Source organism: Oncorhynchus mykiss, chromosome 18, assembly GCF_013265735.2.
Source record: "Oncorhynchus mykiss isolate Arlee chromosome 18, USDA_OmykA_1.1, whole genome shotgun sequence".
Taxonomy (NCBI): Eukaryota; Metazoa; Chordata; class Actinopteri; order Salmoniformes; family Salmonidae; genus Oncorhynchus; species Oncorhynchus mykiss.
Window position 1 is genome coordinate 13,927,542 of NC_048582.1, and position 14,995 is coordinate 13,942,536.

General features: G+C 42.6%; 1 protein-coding gene across 1 annotated transcript in view; it reads left to right on the top strand.

Moving 5' to 3' along the window:
- Window positions 1-14,995, top strand: part of LOC110495487 (filamin A-interacting protein 1-like) — an 85,234-nt gene that overhangs the window by 43,586 nt on the left and 26,653 nt on the right. The window lies entirely within an intron of this gene.

Below are 14,995 nucleotides of genomic sequence, written 5' to 3' on the forward strand. Positions count from 1 at the left end.
ACATCCACACACACGGATGCACGCACACACACCCGCACACACACACACACACACACACTCTCAAGAGCTGAGCACGCTCCTCAGAAAGGCTCCTCAAGGTGTTGAATGAATGATCTTGAAATGAACACCTACATGCCAAAACTATGGATGGTTTGTATTTACTGTTTTCACATAGAAAGGAGGGACTTAAAACCAAACGCTTGATAAATAATTCAATACATCAGTATCAGGTTGCCTTTGATTGGTAATCCCCTTATAAATGACGTGGCTGTATTATAACCCAGGTTGTGTTGAGACATGTTGTCGTAAGACGACAGAGTGATGCATAATGCCAGAATAAACTTTACTCATTGGCTTCCAAAGAACAATAACCCAACCCTGAATAGCTGCTATAGACAGACTCCTACTGATGTTTGTGTAGGCTAGATATTAGAGTAATACGTGTTCTTTACAGTTGGCTCGTATTTACCTGGAATTTAGAAGGACATTATGAATAGCAGACTGTAGTTACATACAGAGAAACACTTTCTTGAAGGTTCCCCGTTTTACACACGTTTAGCTTTCATCCAGGGTTCTGCAACTGTGATAATTGAACTGTAATATACTCTATGGATAATATTACAGCAAATGAATGGGCATGCCAAGGAGATGTCCAAAACAAACACTACATTACACTTTATACACATTAACAGACCATCTGACAGAGTACAGAGTTCCCCTATTATAGACATTAATTGTGTCGTAACTCAAACATGACCCAGACTCATTTTGGTACTTAGAAACTCGACCATAGTGTTCAGATCGGGTGTGTTGAAGTCAAACTCGATGACTTGGCCCAAAATTAAACTGCCTTTGCCCTTGTTATAAGCAACATCTCTCTCTCTCTCTCTCTCTCTCTCTCTCTCTCTCTCTCTCTCTCTCTCTCTCTCTCTCTCTCTCTCTCTCTCTCTCTCTCTCTCTCTCTCTCTCTCTCTCTCTCTCTCTCTCTCTCTCTCTCTCTCTCCTCTCTCTGCAAACACGTACTCTGTCAGATTCTCTGTGTCAATAGTAATATGGCAATGTCAGTCAGAGAGATCTGGCTTAAGTGTATCCACCCTGACAGAGAACTGTCAAGCCCTAACAGGGAGTTCACCTTCTGACTGAGGCTATGCCTTCCTGTAGAGACATCTATCATTTTAAATCTGTGTAAAACGGACTAGGCTGTACCATACAGGTATAGTATGACCTCCTCCCTCCATCTCTCCCTCCATCCATCTCTCCCTCTAGCCACCCTTGCTGCCTCAGCCAGATTCATTCACACGTCCACCAAATCACTTCAGAGAGAGAGAGAGATTTGGCCATCAGCCCGGTCCAGAGGGAGGTGCCCTAATTATGATGACCGCATTATCAGAACCTCTCTGGGTTGGTCGGTGTGTTTGGCTTGGCGGCCACGGCCTGGGCCTGCAGCACTGGGCTCAGTCACGGTTCGGAGGAGTGTGTCAGGAAGTGTTGAAGTGCCATGATAAATATCCCTCCGTCCAGGGTTCACGTTAATTACTCTGTGAGAACAAGGTGAAAGATTTATACGTGAGAGAAAGAACACAATGGCCTAGGAGGAAAAGCGCATTAATCATACTGCATGTTCAACAAGATGTCAGGTCGCCATGGTAATGACTAAAGTTTGGCCATAGCTTTGTAGACTAGAGGACATCCAGATTTGGGTTTGAGTGAGTAAACTGTAAAGAAAGTAGAGCTGAAAGTTTTCTTCTACGTCTGCCTTCGTCATCTGTCTTCGCTCAGAGACCGGCTGGAGCAGAACTAGAGCAACAAGTGAAGTGCTTGGGGAACAAGTGTAGAGTAAAGGTGGGTCTCTGAGGTGTTGTCTTACCTCATCTAAGCCCTGGTTGTTTGTCTAGACCAGTGGTTCCCAAACATTTATAGTCCCTTACCCTTCAAACATTCAACCTCCAGCTGCGTACCCCATCTAGCACCAGGGTCAGCGCACTCTCAAATGTAGTTTTTTTGCCATAATTGTAAGCCTGCCACACACACGCTATACAATGCATTTATTAAACATAAGAATGAGTGTGAGTTTTTGTCACAACCCAGCTCGTGGGAATCATTTTCCACACAGAGTATGTCCCTGTATTTCGTTTTCATGTTAGTGAGGGCCGAGAATCCACTCTCACATAGGTACGCAAAGGGCAATGTCTTAACAGCGCAATTTTCCAAGGCAGGATACTCTGAGCGCAGCCACTCCAGAAATCTGGCAGTGGCTTCTGATTAAATTAAATTTTCACATAACCGCTTGGTGAAATTTCGACGAGGCTCTCTTTTTCAGATATCGGTAAGTGGACTGGAGGCAGGGCATGAAAGGGATAAGGAATCCAGTTGTTTGTGTCGTCCGTTTCAGGAAAGTACTTGCGTAATTGCTCACCCAACACACTCAGGTGCTTCGCTATATCACATTTGACATTGTCCGTAAGCTTGAGTTCATTTGCACACAAGAAATCATACAATGATGGAAAGACCTGTGTGTTGTCCTTGTTAATGCAGACAGAGAAGAGCTCCAACTTCTTAATCATAGCCTCAATTTTGTCTCGCACATTGAATATAGTTTTGGAGAGTCCCTGTAATCCTAGATTCAGATCATATTGAGGCGAGAAATAACATCCCCCAGATAGGCCAGTCGTGTGGGAAACTCATCATCATGCAAGCGGTCAGACAAGTGAAAATTATGGTCAGTAAAGAAAACTTTAAGCTCGTCTCTCAATTTTAAAAAATGTGTCGATACTTTGCTCCTTGATAACCAGCTCACTTCTGTATGTTGTAAAAGCATTACATGGTCACTGCCCATATCATTGCATAGTGCAGAAAATACACGAGAGTTCAGGGGCTTTGCTTTAACAAAGTTAACCATTTTCACTGGGTCCAAAACGTCTTTCAAGCTGTCAGGCATTCCTTTGGCAGCAAGAGCCTCTCGGTGGATGCTGCAGTGTACCCAAGTGGTGTCAGGAGCAACTGCTTGCATTACCACGCCACTATGTCTTCCTGTCATGGCTTTGAACCATCATTACAGATACCAACACATCTTGACCACCAAAGTCCAATTGATGTCACAAAGCTGTCCAGTACTTTAAAAATATCCTCTACTGGTTTGTAGAAGAGGGTGTCTTCCTTAGTTGCCCCCCCATACACGTAACGGACATATACCAGGAGCTGTGCCAGGCCCGCCACGTATGTTGACTCATCCAGCTCTAACGCATAGAATTCACTGGCTTGTATGCTGGCTTGTTTCAAAACATCTCCTGCCATGTCACTGATGTGTCATGAAACAGTGTTGTTTGATGAGGACATTGTCAATATAGTTTTTTTGGCTTTTCCCCCAGCATTGTCCCAGCCATACCCGCGGCAGCAGGAAGAATTAAGTCGTCCACAATAGTATGGGGCTTGCCTGTCCTAGTCACTCGGTAGCTCACCATATAAGACTTTTCTAGCCCCTTCTTATTAATGGTATCTGTTGCTTTTATACATGTCTTACTACTTGAAAGTTGTCTTAATTCTCGCTCAGAAAACTCCTGCGGCTTATTTTTCAAATTGGCATGTTTTGTTTCTAAATGTTGGCGCAAGAGTTAATGTTTCATCGAGTTGTGAGATAGTACCTTTGCACATATAACACACTGTGGCTGAGGAAAGGCACTACTCCCAACATACGTTAAACCCAAATCATTGTACTTCTCATCATATTTGCGCCTCTTCGATAGTCCAACGTCCCGGTCTGTTGTTCGGTGCTTTCCCGGGTAAGGAGGCAGTAGCTCTTCGGCTGCATCAGATTCACAACTGTTAGTGTCCATGCTAGCTGGGCTAACAACAAATATAGAATTACTGATGCTAGCTTTGGATGTGCTCGTGGAAGCAGAACAACTTGTGTCGTCAACAGGTGCAGGTGTAGTTCTGCTGGTAGTAGCAGTACTACTAGTAGAGCTGGTATGTGTCTCTATGGACGCAGGCCTTACTTTTTTAACCATTTATCCATTTTCGAGCAAACAGAATGAGCAGCAGCTACGTTTGGCTAAATAGTGGAATTCCCGCGAGAGACTAGCGGTTCATGTGATTGGATGTTCATTATTTGACTAGGCTACCTGTATTTGACATTGTGTTGTTATTTCGCTGAACACGAGATGGTTTAATTTTATTTTTGGCAGTGAAACGAGGCTACTCAGGTGAGAAAAAAACCTCAATCAAATGTATAGCCCCGTTGGAAAATACAAATGGACTGTTTGAAAATGTGAAGAGTTTTCAATTCTAATTTAATAAAAATGTGAAACACATTTGTATTTGGCGTAAACCCGGGGGCATTGCGCGGAACCCCCGTTTGGGAATACCTGGTCTAGACTATCCTCATTATTTTTACATGGCTAAATTCTGGGTAATTCTGATATTATCCTATGCTGTTACAAACTATCAAATGTCTAGAGAGTCAGCAACCCTTAAGATTACTGAAGGGCTATGTTCCATTAAGACTGTGTCATTTAATACTTAATAAGTAGCATGTATGACGAACAGTGTTTATTCAAGCCAAACAAAATCACTAAATAAAGTTGGACCTGGACAAAGAAACAGTAGAGTCACTTGGTATTGGCATTCAACAGCCCACCAGCACGTACACAGACTGTCATGTGTGTTGCTTTCTTGTCTTGTGTTTACCATTTGGACCAAACATGGACATGAACCAGGGGGTAAAAAGGCTTCTTTGAACCATCATAAACCTTTTTGCTCAAAATGGAAACATTCTCTTCGACTGTCTTGGATGTCTACAGCAAAAAACAATTTCAATAGATACTGTAACTGTAGTAGTCGTCCCATTTCAGGACCTGATACGTCGTGTGGCAGCTTCTGTTCTGAAGACAGCCATTCCCAAAAATAATCACAGGGGGCAGAAACACAAAACAGCAAGAACACACAGAATGTAGATGGACAAACCAATTATCACTGGTCTGAAGAGAGCGACAATAGCCTCTGTGATCTCAGCACTAAAGCTTGGCCATAGCTCACCCGTTTGAAGAGCACTGCGCAGCACCAGTTTTTCATTTCATGCCCGTTAATCCATTGTTGTATGATGCATTTTCGCTGGATGCAGTCATTTCCTTTCTGGACCCTGCTGGCAAGCAGCGAGTGTGATTACATACTACGAGGGCTATGTGTAGGGATTTAAGAACAGACGAGACACCAGAGCTCCCCTTCTCTCTTCTCTCTCCTCTCTCTCTCGCTCTCTCTCCCTACATTTCCTCCTCTCTTTCTCATTTCATTTCTCATTGTCTCTTTCTCCCTCTTTATTTTGGCACTGAGCCTCCAACTGTTGGGTGACCCTTCCTGGTCCTGGAATGCTCATATAGCATGTTAATCTGGGAGTTAAGGGGGAGAGAGGGTTTGGGGTGGTTGATAGAGGTCAAGCAGCCCCCTCTGATTAATTGGCTATCGAGCCATGTCCAGGCCTGAGGACCTCACTACAGTGTACAGTGTGTTTGTGTGTGGCAGTAGTGGGGTGTGAGAGCAGAGTAGCACTGAGCACTCTAACCATCAGCAGATGTTGCCTGAAACATGACTTCAACACGTGTGTAATGTACGGCACCGAGGCACTTCAGCTCACTCTGTCTCTTTTGGGTTTAAAAAGGTGAAAGGTTAATTTTGTTGACTAATATGTTAATATGCAAATCTGGATGTTTTTATTTTCTTGTTAGTGGGTGACTATACCTTTAGACAGAAATGCTGTTTCTCATGAAAAAGTAGCGCTCTGGTCATTGGTTTGACAGCATAGTAAGATGGATAGGTGTTCTCTCTCTACATCTCTACAGTCCCATCTCACACACAGGGGCTCAGTGTGCCGGTCCACTGACCCTGTCATGATTACATCATTCAGGTGCATCTGGAACATTCCACTGCCATTCCATCATTCCTTGTGATGCTTATTATTACCTGCATCCCAAATGGCACCCTGTTCCCTATGTAGGGTACTACTTTTGACCAGGACCCCATAATGGGCTCTGGTCAAAAGTAGTGCACTATATAGGGAATAGGGTACATTTGGGACGCATGTCCTTCTCAGTTCTCGAAGATAGAACATTGGGGCGTTTTGATCTGCTTCCATTATAATGTATGAGCAGGAACAGCATACCTCTCTCAGTATGACTACACCTTCAGGGTAGGATCGACTACAAATGTCCAGGACTATGTTTTAAGAAGTTATCATCCAGCTGTTACTGGTACAGGCACAAGCAGGATCCCCTGTCACATCTTGACTATCTATTTTAGATGCTATTACTCTCTCATTAACTACTAGAGGCAGCAGAGTGATGAATCATCTGTTGCTGACCAATTAGATTAAAGAGCATCCAGCCTAGACTCTTAACAGTTGGTCATGACTTTAATTAAGGAATAGCACACCTGTATTGCCACGGCTCCCAGGATGCTTTGCTACACTTACGCATGCTGTACATTCCTGTTTGTAATTTCAGTGTAGGGCTGAAGGTATAGAGAAAACATGACAGAATGTTGTGACTTGCCAGCAAAATGTTTATCCCCAGCAAGGAATAAGATAAAAGAAACTTGAAACCATCTTTAATTGGAATGTAAAAAATGTTATGATCGTTTATCTCTGCTTTTTGATGTGGAAAGAGTTGCAAACATAGAGGTCATGGACTTGGAAAGGAGAAGAGCAGAGACACACACACACTTGCAGTAAGCAAACTCTCAATGACTTTGTTTTCCATGTCTGAAGGGGAGACATTGTTTGAAATGTGTGTAGTAGTGTGCTCTAAGGCCCAACCACAGGAACTGTGGTGAGGTCCAGAATCATCACACAGCTATGACATATTCACCAACTCCTTCTAAACATACATTGGGGCGGCAGGGTAGCCTAGTGGTTAGAGCGTTGGACTAGTAACCGGAAGGTTGTGAGTTCAAACCCCCGAGCTGACAAGGTACAAATCTGTCGTTCTGCCCCTGAACAGGCAGTTAACCCACTGTTCCCAGGCCGTCATTGAAAATAAGAATTTGTTCTTAACTGACTTGCCTGGTTAAATAAAGGTAAAATAAATAAAAATACAGATGACACAGACTCCCCTCGATGTGCTTTGTCCAAACAAAACGGGCTGGAACTCGGCTCCGGTTGTGTCAGTACATCTTTGACCTTCCACTACTGGGAAATAGGGACTGAGGAAATTTTGGCTTAAGTGATTCAGTGTATTCAGAATTTCTGCAAGTGTGAGAGTTGTGTCAGTGTCCTTACGATTCATCCTCTGAAAACTCTCATTCACAAGAATACTGCTTTTTTTCGTACGAAAAGACCATACCTACTAACCAGACTTGTTAGACGATTATTGTAGTTAATGTGGTTTGTTTTATGACTTCCTCTCTGAATACTTTCTTGTGTGAACTTGAAATGCCTGTATATATGTTTTATGGCAGTTCACATGATACAGTGTGTATTCAGGTAGAAACGTATCCTCTTGAGGTGGCTGAAGCTACAAACTCAACTAAATATGGAACCTAAGGGGAAATCCACTTCTCTCTCTTCTTTTCTGTCTTTACAGTTCATTTGATCACCCTGTTGCAAACTTTTTTTGCTGTACTTAAAGTTATGGTGTGGTTTTCATATAAGCCCTTTTGGGCTTCATACCTCACCTGCACACCGTTTTTACCCGTTTTGTTTTATCTCTACTGTTTTGTCTTTCACTTCTTTTCTTTGGTGTGAATAAATCAAACCTAAAACCTAAACCAGGGGACGTTTAAAAAGGATTCTAAAGTTTGTAATTTGCACTTTGAAATTTCAGACTTGATTTTCCCTTAAGAAAAATGCATCAACCCCTACAAAAAATGTCAATTTAATTATAATCCACATAATAATTCACGCTAATTCACGACCAACGCTTTGATCCGTGTGATCCACTAAGGTCTGCCTCTAATAGAACTGAAGCAGATCCCACCAGGTTACATAGTGTGATGAGAACGCCTGTTAAAAAACCCACTGCACAACTAATGGACAGTTTTAGTGCACTGTACTCAATACACAAGATCTATAATGATGGCCATATTTTTACCACAGTACAGTACCTAGCTGAACCTCAACCAGTAATGTGTCTAGGAGGTGAACTATAACTAAAACCTTGGACATAATGATTAAAGGCCCGTTTTACGACATGTAAGTGCTTTTCTCAGTGTGCAGAGCTGTCAGACGTTTCTCCGTTACCTCTGTAAATGTGTGGGCCTATTAGGTCCGGGAGCCGTCATTGTATGGCGTCGTGTGATTACATATCTCTGACAGAATGCAGTGATTAGCCTGGCAGACCACAGAGTACATACTCTACTCTCAGCTCCTATTTTCCCCCTGTGAGACAGAGAAAGAGAGAGAGTGTATTACTTTGGATGATTAAGCACATCAGTGCTTTGCATAATGAACGATGCCTCCCACTCCTATCCTCCTGCATTTTGATGTACTGTATAAAACTCTCCAACTTTCAGGGAATTTAAGCCCAGTTATGATTTGCCAGGTTTGTGTCACTGTCCCTTGTATAAATGGATTCCTCCCTTGCGTAAGTGTGTCCAGCTATTAGGGTTTCATTCCACTCCCCCAGAGGTATTCCAAAAAGTAAATGGAACTTTGGGAAGGAAATCTAGCAGTTAACACACCAGTAAGCCTGAAATGTCTTCCCCATGTTCTGCCTCCATTGAATCTGATGAGTAAAGACGAGTCTTCATTTACAACAGAGGAGCAAAAATGCCAGGAATTACATGTTGAGGATACTTTTACCAGCGATCTGATTTCTCTCTCTCTGTAGCAGTTGTTTGAGTGGATAGCCTACACAGTACCTCTTAAATTATGGCTGGCACGACACGGGTAAAGGAAGTTCTTTTCATATTGTCAGGCTGGAAGGAAGCGACTGACAGCTTGAAGGTTGTTGCGTCCCAAATGGCACCCCATTCCCTATATAGTGCACTAATTATGACCAGAGCCCTATGGACCCTGGTCCCAAGTATACCGCACTATAACGGGAAAAGGGTGCCCTTTTGGACGTAGACTTGAACATGACGTCTCTGAGGCTGGCAGCAGCAGCTGTGTCTGTCTGTACAATGTGCTGGAGCTGCTCATTCTCTCCCGCCAACATGGTGTCAAGATAGTGAGTGAATTATGGGGGGAAAGGAGCCCAGAGCTGCCAGTTGAAATCTCTTGTCGAGGTGAATGCATTCTCCATTCTCCGGGCCGGACGGCTCTCTCTCTGTCTGGCTGAATTGTGAAAACGTTTCATTCAAACTGGGATGTGGCAAACAAACATTCTTTGTGTTTTGATGGCATCTGACCGTAATCACAGTGGCATTTCATGCAAATCATTTCGGAGGAATTATATTTGCAATCTTGTGTCATTCTGTGTTCTGTGATGTCAAATGACATTCAGCAGTCAGTAACAACACATGCCAAAAGAGACACGAACATGTTTTGTACAAGCCAGGGGGCTGGATCGCTCAGAACAACCAGAGTTAAGGGGCTTCTCTGTGACATGACTTGCCCCTGATGTAAGGTCTAATGGTTTATGTCAAGTGCTGTGTGTTGCTTAATTTTGATTGGCACAGCGGTCTAAGGCACTGCTTGAGGCGTCACTACAGACACTCTAGTTCGATTCCAGGCTGTAACACAACCGACGGTGATTGGGAGTCCCATAGGGCCGCGCACAATTGGCCTAGTGTCGTCCGGGTTTGGCCGGTGTAGGCCATCATTGTAAATAAGAATTTGTTCTTAACGAACTTGCCTAGTTAAATACAAAAAAAAATAAAAAATACAACTCTGTATTGTTACAAACACCAATGAATTCTAAGCCATACCCCTACCTACATGTACAAATTACCTGGACTAACCTCTACCCCCCCACATTGACCCTGTATATCATCATTGTTATTTTATTGTGTTACTTTTATTTCATTTTTTTACTTTAGTTTATTTAGTAAAGATTTTCTTAACCAACAATGCAGTTTTAAGAAAATAGAGGTAAGGGCTTTTAAGTAAGCATTTCACTGTTGTATTCGGCGCGTGTGACAAATAAAATGTGATTTGATTTGTTTTACTTCAGATCATTGGACATACTTCTATTCCACAGATGTAAACGTGAGCATTCACCATATACCAGGAGCAACGTTCACCATATACTAGGAGCAACGTTCACCATATACCAGGAGCAACGTTCACCATATACTAGGAGCAACGTTCACCATATACCAGGAGCAACGTTCACCATATACTAGGAGCAACGTTCACCATATACCAGGAGCAACGTTCACCATTTACCAGGAGCAACGTTCACCATATACCAGGAGCAACGTTCACCATATACCAGGAGCAACGTTCACCATATACCAGGAGCAACGTTCACCATATACCAGGAGCAACGTTCACCATATACCAGGAGCAACGTTCCAAGACCATGTTGTGTTACGTCCTCAATGAGTCAGAGTTGGATTTGTATCTGCTATTATTTATGGGGCTCTCCCATCAACATGGAAGGTAATGTGGTGTACACACTGTGTGTAAACGCAGTTTTATTAACTTTGTGTAAAATCTAAAGTCGACCTCGTAACTCGCGCAAAGAGTTAGGAAACGGCTAATTTTGAGGTGGTAACTGTTCATTACTAACATTTATGGGGATGGAGGTTCAATTTACTTTTCCTTGACGGGAATTCGGCTGCTGACGCAGACTCGACACGGTCCGCCATCAAGTTTGTTTACTTGTTTGGTGTGAATGCAGCCCTTTGTTAGAGGCAAGCTAGGTCAGTCTGCTAATAACTGTTATCTAACATGTCCCCACCCACCCTCACTAACACAGGGAATTTACAAGTGTCGACTTTCAAATGTAGCAAGTCCAAGAAGAATAGACTGGCTGAAACTGAGACAAGGGGTTGAGTTTGTGGTTACAATGGGACAGATGAATAGTTTGTGGTTACAATGGGACAGATGAACAGTTTGTGGTTACAATGGGACAGATGAATAGTTTGTGGTTACAATGGGACAGATGAATAGTTTGTGGTTACAATGGGACAGATGAATAGTTTGTGGTTACAATGGGACAGATGAATAGTTTGTGGTTACAATGGGACAGATGAATAGTTTGTGGTTACAATGGGACAGATGAATAGTTTGTGGTTACAATGGGACAGATGAATAGTTTGTGGTTACAATGGGACAGATGAATAGTTTGTGGTTACAATGGGACAGATGAATAGTTTGTGGTTACAATGGGACAGATGAATAGTTTGTGGTTACAATGGGATAGATGAATAGTTTGTGGTTACAATGGGACAGATGAATAGTTTGTGGTTACAATGGGACAGATGAATAGTTTGTGGTTACAATGGGACAGATGAATAGTTTGTGGTTACAATGGGACAGATGAATAGTTTGTGGTTACAATGGGACAGATGAATAGTTTGTGGTTACAATGGGACAGATGAATAGTTTGTGGTTACAATGGGACAGATGAATAGTTTGTGGTTACAATGGGACAGATGAATAGTTTGTGGTTACAATGGGACAGATGAATAGTTTGTGGTTACAATGGGACAGATGAATAGTTTGTGGTTACAATGGGACAGATGAATAGTTTGTGGTTACAATGGGACAGATGAATAGTTTGTGGTTACAATGGGACAGATGAATAGTTTGTGGTTACAATGGGACAGATGAATAGTTTGTGGTTACAATGGGACAGATGAGTAGTTTGTGGTTACAATGGGACAGATGAATAGTTTGTGGTTACAATGGGACAGATGAATAGTTTGTGGTTACAATGGGACAGATGAATAGTTTGTGGTTACAATGGGACAGATGAATAGTTTGTGGTTACAATGGGACAGATGAATAGTTTGTGGTTACAATGGGACAGATGAATAGTTTGTGGTTACAATGGGACAGATGAATAGTTTGTGGTTACAATGGGACAGATGAATAGTTTGTGGTTACAATGGGACAGATGAATAGTTTGTGGTTACAATGGGACAGATGAATAGTTTGTGGTTACAATGGGACAGATGAATAGTTTGTGGTTACAATGGGACAGATGAATAGTTTGTGGTTACAATGGGACATATGAATAGTTTGTGGTTACAATGGGACAGATGAATAGTTTGTGGTTACAATGGGACAGATGAATAGTTTGTGGTTACAATGGGACAGATGAATAGTTTGTGGTTACAATGGGACAGATTAATAGTTTGTGGTTACAATGGGACAGATTAATAGTTTGTGGTTAAAATGGGAGAGATTAATTCAAGGCCATATCCTGAAGCCTTGGGAGAACTTATCGAGACTGAAGGTGGTTGGATGTCAAGTCATGATATAGAAACCAAACTGTAAAACTAGACTTGGTGTTTGGCAGGAAACAATGAAGAACTGTCACAGGGACAACCCTGTCACAATGCACCTTGGAGGCTTTGATGAGATGTTTCAACCAGGGAAATAAGAAACTCTGTAGTTGTCTGAAATGTCTCCCTCCTTTTCTCCTGGCCTGGCCCAATGCAGGTGTGTGTTAAGACTGATGAAGACCTTTTCCATTTATTCTAAAGGTCATAGGAATGAAGACGATTGTGAAATCCGTCCATATTCAAAATGGCAAAACTCGTCTCTGTAGCAAAAACTGAAAAATGCAACACTTGCGATGGCAACACAACGACACACAATACAAGACAACCAGACTAATGTAAGTTGTTCACAAAAGCCACTTGGACAAGGTGTAAAAGCACTAAATTAAAACACGTTAACATTTTACAAGCCCACCAAGCTTCTTGGGGAACATTACAGAAACGTAATTCAAATCGTGTGAATACCCATGGCTCAACATAAAACAAAATCCAGGCTTTTTACGACAGGAATCCAGAGACTTGACCAGTTCTCAGTCAATTTGAACAAGAATACAGCAGGCCCAATGGCTGGAGCGGCTAATTATAGTAGTTTTAAAGGCCACACAACTCGAAAGACTACTTCCATCAACTGCAGCACTATAGAAAAACAACATCCCCCCCAGAAACATAATCTAATTACAAAATGGTGGTTAGCAAATCCGTCCTTGGCACAACTGCTTTTGAGCAACCATTTCAAGTGAATAATCAAGTACCTGTTCTACCCTCAGCCATTCTATCTTTCTACATGAACGAATAAGCAACATACTGTGTGTGATTATCGTATTATGTCGGTGTTTGATGCAGATCTCATATTATTCTCTTGATGTTATGAGCGTTTCGGAGGGGTACAGTTTACCACAGGTTTAGAGAAACCTGAGAGGGCAATTTGTGTAACATTAAAGGATACAGCAACGGCACATGAGGCCAGGGGGAAGTGAACAGGATCAGATATCTACAGTACCATTAACTCCCCCCTTACTTTACTTTTCTCTCCCTCCACAGAAAAACATATTGGCAGACTGTATCAAGCAGCAAGAGCAAAGGGAGCCAATATCTGGAGATAAATGTGTGGGGGTCACCCCCCAGGTAATCCTCTGGTAATAAAAGAGGTGCCTTTTAGGGGGGGGGGTGGGCTCAAAAGAAGTTCATGCGGGAGTCTAGTGAGTTGAAGAGGCCATAGAGTTGGCTTAGTGAGAGAGTGAACTGGAGAGGATCAATGTCAGAGTGAGGAGGCTGAACACAAGTCAGGTTCTGACACTGTTAGTCTCTATCAGGGATGCTGCTGGTTGAAGTGGTGTTATATCAAGGGGTTTACAGTCTTTAGTTACTTTTTTGTGTTTCTTGTATTCAATTTTTCAGCCTCCCTCAAGTCATAAGAAAATGCTTCCAATCGACACAAAATGTAGGCCCGTAAACTGAAACGTAGAGAACACTATTGTAACGTTTGTTGTTACCATGTACCATAGATACTACAGTACTTCTGCAACTTGGGATCCAGATGTAGTTTTAACCACGGCAACAAGTTAGCACCACACATACCAAGACATTATCATCATATTTACAAGTGTAGGGTTAGACTGAGGACATTACACATCATTCCTCCTCCACCTGCTCCTCCCTGTTCTATATCCTCAGGATGACAGCAGGGAATGGTTTTTTTCAATACTCATAAACGTTCAGTATGTAGCTAGAGAGAAGGTAGGAACAATGTGGACAAGCAAGCACATGATAATAAAACCCTGTGCATAAACACTGTGCCTGGATCTCTAATTTAATATAAGTATAGTATGACCTCATATTTTAAAGCACACTCATTGTTAAAACAAAGAACATAATGATCTCACGTTTCAAGCTCCCATGTATTACTGGCAGTTTTATGATTACCCAAAATAACAAAGACCAAATCTGATGTAGCTTTTAGGCTCTGTGACTGCCGGTAAAGTTTTGGCTCGGTTCCGTTTGGCACCGCCGCACCATAGAAGTGTCCAAACTTGAACATCCTATTTGAAATTGTGGGTATCACTGTTTGTAGACAACGTGCATTAACTTAACTACGGTAACTCTGCTCTAGGCTCAATGGCTGACCTTTATATCAAACCTAAAAGTCTTCCTCTATACGTCTTCCTTCACACTTGGGAGGGGCCAGATGGCCTAGGCTGGGCTGGGCTAGTTTGGCCACTCTACAATTCTCTCTCTCATCTCTCCAAGATGTCCCACTGTAGAGACCCCAAGGGTTCAGACAGATCCAAACCATCTGTTGTGTCTTGTCGCTGAGGTGAGAACACTCTTGGCCCAGACGATGACGGCATCAACATGGGCCGTGTGAGTTGAGTGCAAGGGAAGCTCTCATTTAATTTAAAGTCAACACTAAGTCTATGTCAGCCAGTCCCTGACATGGGCCTGTAGTAGTGACGTCCACCATGCCTTGTTTATCAGGCCTGCAGGCCTCATGCTGAGGAAAGCTTGATCAATTCAATGAGGGAGAGATAATGGCCGTGGTGATGGGGGTGTTTCCGACACTCAACGAGAGCTGAGCTGCCTGGACAGGAAGCAGCTAGACAATAGAGTGAACTCT